Below are 8,903 nucleotides of genomic sequence, written 5' to 3'. Positions count from 1 at the left end.
TTCATTTCCAATAAAAAAATCATATGCACCTTTAAGTTTCTCAGTTATTTCTAAATACCTAAATGCAATGCATTATTGGAACTAATTTCATTCCATATTTAAATTTATTTTTTTGTTGTTGTTGTGAAAATACTGTACAAAGGGGTTTCAATTACATGGACAAGATAATGAGTATATTTCCTATCAAGCATTGTAGCCTCCTCCTTTGTTTCCCCTTCCCATAACTTCCCGTCCTCTCCCCGCTTCCCACCCAGTCCTCCCCCCACCAAAATTTTAAAGTTTGTTTTCAACATAATGGCTTGTACATCTCATTGTTTTAATGGTCCAACTGTATCCCTATTATACAAACGATTTGTTTTTTCCCTTACCTTCCTCAAATTATAACAACATCAAGTTCAGTGAATGCAGGGTTTGTACAGTGGGGGAGGGACATACAAAGCAAAAAAGAAATATTCTTATAAATGTGTTAGAAACAATCCCATGAAAGGGAAAAACATTTGAATATATAGCTTAGGGCTCATTTCCCTAACATCAACTTGTCTGACAGTTTCTGTTTGTCTCAGACACATACTAGTTATGGCAAATAAGGGAAATCATGGCACTAATGTTTCTTTGGGCCTGGCTTACGTCACTTAGTATATTTTTTCCAAGTCTTTCCATTTCCTAACAAATGGAGCCAATGTCATGCTTTCTGATGGAGGCATAGAATTCCAGTGTGTATATATACCACATTTTCTTGATCTACTCATCTACTAAGGGGCATCTGGGTTGGTTCCATATATTAGCTATGGTAAATAATGATGCAATGAACATAGTTGTGCTGGAAGCTCTACTGTGGCCTTGTATGTGAACATTTGGATAAATACCCAAAGTGGGATTCTGGGTCATAGGGGAGCTCTATGTGGAGACTTTTGAGGAACCTCAATACTGATTTCCAAACTGGTTGAACAAGTTTATACTCCCATCCACAATACAGTAATGTTCCGTTCTGTCCATATCCCCTCCAGCATCTGGTGTTATTAGAGTTCTTGATTATAGCCATTCTAACTGTGGTGAGGTGGTATCTTAATGTTGTTTTGATTTGCATTTCTTTTATGACTAGGGAGGTTGAGCATTTCTTCATGTGTCTATTGGCCATCCTTCTTTCCTCTTCAGAGAAGTTTCTCTTTAAGTCTTTAACCCACTTATTTTTGGGCAGTTGTTTCTTTGAAGATTTGTTGGGGGATTTAAGTTTTTGAGTTACATGTATATTTTAGATATGAGACCCTTGTCCATTTTATGGCTAGTGAAGATCTTCTCCTAATCTGTGCGCTTTCTATTGATCTTGCTAGCTATGTCCTTTGCCATGCAGAAGCTCTGCAATTTTATGCAATCCCATTTGTCCAACCTTTCTTTGATTTGTTGTGTTTCTGGGTCTCTATTAAGAAAATTTCGGCCTGTGCCAACAAGACCGAGGGTTTCTCCTATTCCACTCTTTAATGTTTTCAGGGTATCTGGTTTGACTCCAAGGTCTTTGATCTATTTAGAGTTGATTCTGGTACAGGGTGATATATAAGGATCTAGCTTTAGTGTTCTACAAGTTGTTAACCAATTTTGCCAGCACCATTTACTGAAGAGGCTGTCTTTCTTCCATTCTATTTTTTAACTCCCTTACAGAAGATTAGATGGCTATAGGTCTGTAGGTTCATTTCTGGGTTTCAATTCTATTCCATTGGTCCTGAGGTCTGTTCTTGTGTCAGTACCAAACTGTTTTGATTACTATGGCTTTGAGGTTGAATTTGAATTTGGTATTGATATTCTTCCAGCTCTGTTCTTTCTGTTAAGGATCATTTTTGCTATTCAGGGTCTTTTATTGTTCCATATTAATTTTTTGATTGCCTCTTCTATTTCCTTGAAGAATGAGGTTAGAATGTTGATAGATATCGCATTGAATTTGTAGATAGCCTTGGGAAGTATTGCCTTTTTCACTATGTTGATCTTTCCCAATCCAGGAGCATGGGAGTTTTTGCCACTTTCTAAGTTCAGTTTTGATTTCCTTTTTCAGTTTTTTAAAGTTTTCATCATAGAGGTCCTTCACTTTTTTGGTTAAGTTAAATCCTAGGTATTTTATTTTTTGTGGGGCTATTACAAATGGAGTTGCTTTCCTAATTTCAGCCACACTTTTCTTATTGTTGGCATACAGAAAAATCCATCGATTTTTGAGGGTTAATTTTATACCATGATACTTTGCCAGAGTTTTGAATCAGCTTGAGTAATTTTGGAGTGGACTCTGTGCAATTCTTTAAATACAAGATCATGTCATATGCAAAAAGGGAGAGTTTTACTTCTTCTTTCCCTATTAGGATCCTTCTTATACTTGCATCTAGTCTTATTACTGTATTTAGGCATTCCAATACTAGATTGAAGAGAAGTGGAGAGAGTGGGCATCCTGTCTCATTCCTGAGTTAAGAGGAAATAGCTTTAGTTTTTTACCATTAAGTATAATGCTGGCTATAGGTTTGTCATATAAAACCTTTAATGTATTGAGGAATGTTCCATGGATTCCTCATTTTTCCAGAAACTTCATAAAAAGGGATGTTGGGTCTTGTCAATTGCTTTTTCTGCATCTATTGAGATAACCATGTGGTTCTTATCCTTGCTTCTGTGGATGTGATAAATTATATTATTTGATTTGTGTATCTTAAACCAGCTTTGCATCCCTGAAATGAATCCTGTTTGATCGTGGTGTATGATTTTTTGGATGAATTGTTGAAGTCGATTGGCAAAAATTTTGTTGAGAAGTTTTGCATCAAAGTTCATCAAAGAAATGGATCTATAGTTCTCTTTCCTTGATGAGTCCCTTCCTGGTTTTGGGATGTGTGTTATGATGGCCTCATAGAATAATTTCAGTAGTGAACTTTCTTTTTCAGTTTCATTGAAGAGTTGGAGGAGTATTGGTGTGATGTCTGCTTTGAAGGCTTAATAGAATTCCGCTGTAAAACCATTTGGTCTGGGCTTTTCTTAGATTGGAGGTCTCTTATTGCTCTTTCTGTTTCAGTGCTTGATATAGGCCTTTTAAGATAGTTTGACTCATCTTGGCTTAGTTTCGGCATGTCAGTATTTTCTAGAATAAGGTCCATTTCTGCCAAGTTCTCAAACTTATTAGTATACAGGTTTTAGAAGCATTCCCTTATAATGTTCTGAATATTAGTTGTTTCTGTGATGATGTTTCCATTCTCATCTCTGACTTTATTTGGGTGTGTTCTCTTCTTTTTCTGATAAGATTTGCTAAGGGTCTGTCAATTTTGTTAATTTTTTCAAAGAACCAACTCTTAGTTTTGTTGATCCTTTCTATAGTTTTTTTTTTGCATTCTAATTAATTTAATTCTGATTTAATTTTAATTATTTCTTTCTGTCTACGGGATTGGGGTTTATCTTGCTGCTTTTTTTCAAGGAGGTTCAGATGTCTCATTAAATTGTTGTTTTCAGATCTCTCCAATTTGTTGATATAGGAGCACAGAGCTATAAACTTGCCTCTGAATACTGTGTTTGCTGTGTCCCAGAGGAACTAGTAATTGGTGTGTTCAGTTTTGTTGAATATCATGAACATTTGAATTTCCTTTCTAATCTCTTCCATGACCCACTCGTGATTCAGCAGTGTGTTGTTCAGGATCCAATGTGTTACATGACTTTCTTTGGTTGCTTTTGGTGTTGAGTTCTAAATATATTCCCTTGTGGTCTGAGAGAATGCAAGGTATCACTTCAATGTTTCTGAATTTGGACGTATGCTTTGTGGCCTAAAATGTGGTCTATTTTGGAAAATGTTCCATGTGCTGCTGAGAAAAATGTATTGTCTAATGCTGCTGGGTGAAATATTCAGTAGATGTGTGTTAAATCTAGTTGGTCTGTGCAGTTGTTTATATCTGCGGTTTCTCTGTTGAGTTTTTGTGAAGTTCATTTATCTAGTGGGGAAAGTTGTGTGTTAAAGTCCCCAACAATTAATGTTTATGGATCTATGTGGGATTTGAGGGAAAGTAGAGGTTCTTGGATGAATTAGGGTGCTCTGCTGTTTGGCAAATAGATATTTAGAATTGTAATATCCTCCTGAAGGAGTGATCCCTTAATTAGTATGTACCGACCTTTTCACTAATTTTAATTAAAAGTCTATTTTATCTGATATTAGGATTGCAACTCCGTCCTGTTTATGGGAGCCGTTTGCTTGGTAGATTTTGTTTAAGCCTTTAAAATTGAAAATGTGTTTGGTTTTGTGGGCAAGATGTGACTCCTGAAGCCAGCAGATAAAAGGATCTTGCTTTTTAATCCAAGTAGACAGACTGTCGCTTAATTGGTGAGTTAAGTCCGTTAATGTTGAGAGATAGAACTGAGAGGTATTTGGGAGTTCCTGCCATTTTATCCAACTACTTCAGGGCTGTGGCAACTGTGTTCTTCCTATGGTTCTTGGATTCTCAGTTTGGGTGATATTTCTTGGCCTTTATTGTGGTCTTGTTGGTTTTCTCTGTGTAGGACATCTTTAAGATTCTTTTGTAGGGCTGGTTTGGTGGAGATATATTGTTTCAATTTTTCTTTGCTATGGAAGGGTTTTATTTGTCCTCCGATTATTAAGGAGAGTATAGCTGGGTAAAGTATTCTTGGTTGATAGTTGTTTGTCTTTAGGGCATAGATTACATCATTCTAGGCTCTTCTGCTTTGATTGTTTCTGCTGAGAAATCTGAGGTGATTCTAGTTGGTTTCCCTTTATAGGTGTTTGATCTTTGCTCCAAGACAACTTTAAGGATCTTTTCCTTGTTCTGAATTGATCCTGTGAGTATTATAATGTGACAATGGGATATCCTCTTCTGGTCTAGTCTATTGGGAGTTCTAAAAGCTTCTTGTATCTGAATAGACCTATCTTTTTGCATGTTTGGGAAGTTCTCTGCTAGGATCCTGTTAAACAAATTTCCTAGACCATTGACTTCTGGCTCTAGGTGCTCCTCTACACCCATTATCCTCAGATTAGGCCTTCTAGTGGGGTCTTCCAAGGCTTGAATGTTGAATAGATCTATCATATTTCTTGGATTTGTCTTTGATGGTTGTATATTCTTTCTCTATAATATCTAGGCTGTCTTCAATCCTCAGGCTTCAATCTTCTGCATGACCTATCCTACTATCGAGACTTTCTACTTTTTTTTTCTTTTCCTTCTAGTTGGTCGGTTTTTATGGCTTCTAATTCGTTGTTGGATCTTTGTTTTAGATCTTGTATGAAATTCTTTACTTCCTTAATTTACTGTCAAGTGTTTATTCTCAAATCACTTGGTTGATTGGTTATGGTTTCCTTGGACTCCCATTACTTCTGTTGGGATCCATTCAGCATTCCCTTTGTGGACTCCCTGACTTCTTTCAGCTCTCTGTTTATGGATTCCATGAATGCCTCTAGTGATCTTTGTCTATGCTCATCCCGCTCTTGAAATTCCTGTATTACTCTTTGATCAGCTTCCTCACCTTCATGTAATTCCTGTAGTTCTCTTTGACTAATCTCAGCCTACTTACACAATTCCTTTATTTCTCTTTGAGTGTTCACAAGCTGCTCATGCAATTCTTTTATCTATCTTTGAGTAGCTTCCTCACACCTATGAGCTTCCTGTTTTGACATTTGTTTGCCTCCTCTCTCTATATATCATGCTCACACAGAGTCCTTTGAAGGTTTTCAATCTTTTTATTTACCATGATTAATATTAGTGTTTTTAGATCTTTTTGGAAGCTCTCCTCTGTATTATTCATTATCTGTTCTGTCCACTGATTATCATGAGTGGGAGTTGAGATACCCGGACTTGCCATTTTTCTTGTGTTTTTCCGGCTTATTCTGCCCATTTGGCATGAGAGTAACACCAATTTTGTGCTAGAAAACTATATTAAGGGAAGCATCAACAAAGTCTGTAGTTGCACAGTCAAAAGCCTGCAGATCCTCCTGAAGGAGAGATCCCTTGATTAGTATGTAGCGACTTTCTTTATCTCTTCTCACAAATTTTAATTTGAAGTCTATTTTATCTGATATTAGGATTGCAACTCCAGCCTGTTTATGGGAGCCATTTGCTTGGTAGATTTTGTTCCAGCCTTTAACATTGAAAATGTGTTTGTTTTTACGGGCAAGGTGTGACTCCTGAAGGCAGCAAATATTTTGCCCATGTAATTGTAACCGCTCTGTACAGTATTTTCACAATAAAAATAAATAAATAAATATTACAAAAGCCTGCAGATATAATCTAGTTCAACAGATACATTTTCAACATCAACCAACTATGTATTAATAGGCTATGAACCGCAAAGAAGAATTTGGCAAACAAGAAATTATTAGGTTTAGTGAGAGATGTGGGTATAAATAGGAATAGAGGGATGTGGAAAGATAGAGGGAGAGCTAACTTAGTCCTAATCTCAAAGCAGGAAATAGATTTGATAGAATGATAATAGACAACGGGGAAAAAAGAAAGAGAAAAAAAAGACAAGGAAAAATAGTAAAATAAAAATTAAAAAGTGAAACACTTAAAATTATGCAGATTAAGAACTTAATACTCAGAGAAGGATGGGAACATGATAAGAGAAGGGAAGGAATAGAAAGGATACGCCAAAAAATAAAAAATAAAAATGCTTAAAATTTTATATAGGTATATAGAGGTAGTATAGCTATTAAAGAAGTTAAGTCTAAGAGGTTTTGAATTCATTAATAAATTTCTGGATTAAGTGTGTATACAATCGGGGATAAGGTCTAATAATCGACTACAGGTATATCTGAGAATGAGCAGAAATGCAACTAAATCACGCAAAGAAGAACGAAAGAGAAAAAAAGTGAAAAGAATGAGAAAGAAAGGAAAAAAGGATCAAAAGGTCAGTAGTGCTAAACAAAAATGGAAAAAAAGCACACACACACACACACACACACACACACACACACACACACACACACACACGTATACCTGTAAAATAAAAATTATAAGAGGAAGAAAAAAGTTAATAGAAAACAATTTTTAAAGTTAAAAATTAAAAATGTTAAAACAATTTTAATAAAAGGTGACATAAAAGAGTTCTTTGCTTTTTGGGGATGAGAAGGGAAGATCCTGTATCTCCCTTGTGTCCATAACCAGTCTCTTGTTGAAGTCTCTGGTCTGCTTGTGGTATTTGATTTTCCTGTAGCTTGGTTTTTTTTTTAAGTCAGTTTGTTTGAGCAGGCAGAAAAATGCTTTGATTTACCCAGGATTTTGTCATCCTCCTCCCAGGCTAGTTCAATGGGAGGGAGATCTGCTTTGAGTATCACAAAAGATGGCTGTTTCTTCTAGTTTGGAGATGCTGTGATGGGGCTAGGTTCTGGGTAGAGTTGAGGCCTTTCAGCAAACAGTAGCTTTTCCCTGAGGCCTAGCTTCTGAGGCAGTCACAGAGCCTAGCCAGCAGCCGTTCTCAGGGTTTATTGTTACTGAATTTCAATTGATTGTCTAGGGAGGATCAGCCTCTGGCTCTGTTTACTCAATGAAGAAAGCCACTCCTGGGGCTGGTGCAGGCCCGGGATGGGTGAATTTTCCCTGAGTGGAGCTGAGCCTGGCAGGTCAGATTAGGTTCCTGTGACCTGTTAAATGACTGTTTGTTTTCATCCAAGGACTGAGTTGGAGCTAGCTGCTCAGCCAGGCCTTTGCCAGTATCAAAGATGGAGATCTCCGGTAGTGGGCAGGGAGAGGTGGCGTTCCCTTCTCTGCTCCCTGAGAAGGAGTGAGGAAATCAGGCTTCTACTCACACAGGAGTCTGGTTCCTGGGTGATCTCTGATCTGCGATATGAAGGATGAAGATGTCTGCTCCTTGTCAGTTCTTGCTGGTGTTGAGTAGAATCCTCTCACCTGCTGCATCTGGCGCCTTTGTCCTAGACTCTCTGTGTTGCAGGTATGGTGGTTATGGCCACCACCGCCCGCCCCCCATAGCTGCAACCATGGCCGCTGGCAAGTGCTCAGATTTGTCTACTTGCCTGGATTTTCCCTCTCTGGCCTAACTCTCTGTACTGTGATGGCACATTTGGTGTGATTCTTTGGCTTAGTTAAGCTTCCAGCTTCTCCTTTGCTATCTTCCCGGAACCATAAATTTAAATTTTAAATGATAAATTCTTTTAAAATTGTTTCACTCGTGCACAGGTATGGATAGATAAGTGATGTGGGCAGAATCAGAATTATTCAGAAGGTTGTAAATGGATGCTTACCTAGTTTTCTCTCGGCTGGATCATAGAATACAGACTGTCCTAATTAAAAAAGTTAGCCTTCTGAGGTTTTTGCATATAAACACTCCATCAACATTTTATTAGAAGATTATTCAAGATTAGCTATATGTTGATTAATAATGACTGATCATGACAGAAATTTGAGAGAAAACCATCTACACTTCAGTGAGGTTCTAATTTGTGCTTCACAAACTGTTATGAAAGCTCTACATGAGAAATCTAGCAGCTGCATTTCTAAAAAGACCTTGGGTTGTTACACTTTCTGATATTGTCTCAATTCAAATACTTCTCCTTGGAGTTCCATACTATTCAATGATGCTGTATTAGCTCCTTGTTACAATTTTCAGACTGGTCTTTTTGATGAAATTTGTGCTTTTCAAAATTGCTCTCCAAATTCCATCCACAAACTGCATACAAAATTTATCTGAAAAAATTTGTATCTGTTTATATTGCATATACTTTTATTTTTCATTACAAATATGGAATGTAGTAAAAATTCTCATAACAATTATACTGCGCTAGATTGTGGGCAGATTCTGATGTAAATAATATACTGTGTTCATGTAGAGATTTTGAGAATCCAAAGTAATAAGCCTGTGGTCCTAAAACCAATACCTTACTTATATTGAGTGACAAATACAACTTCATAAAAGTACAGAAGTTTTCCTTGTATCTT

Source organism: Dipodomys spectabilis, unplaced genomic scaffold, assembly GCF_019054845.1.
Source record: "Dipodomys spectabilis isolate Male_0828 unplaced genomic scaffold, ASM1905484v1 ptg000307l, whole genome shotgun sequence".
In the NCBI taxonomy this organism is placed as follows: Eukaryota; Metazoa; Chordata; class Mammalia; order Rodentia; family Heteromyidae; genus Dipodomys; species Dipodomys spectabilis.
This window is presented reverse-complemented; position numbering follows the sequence as displayed.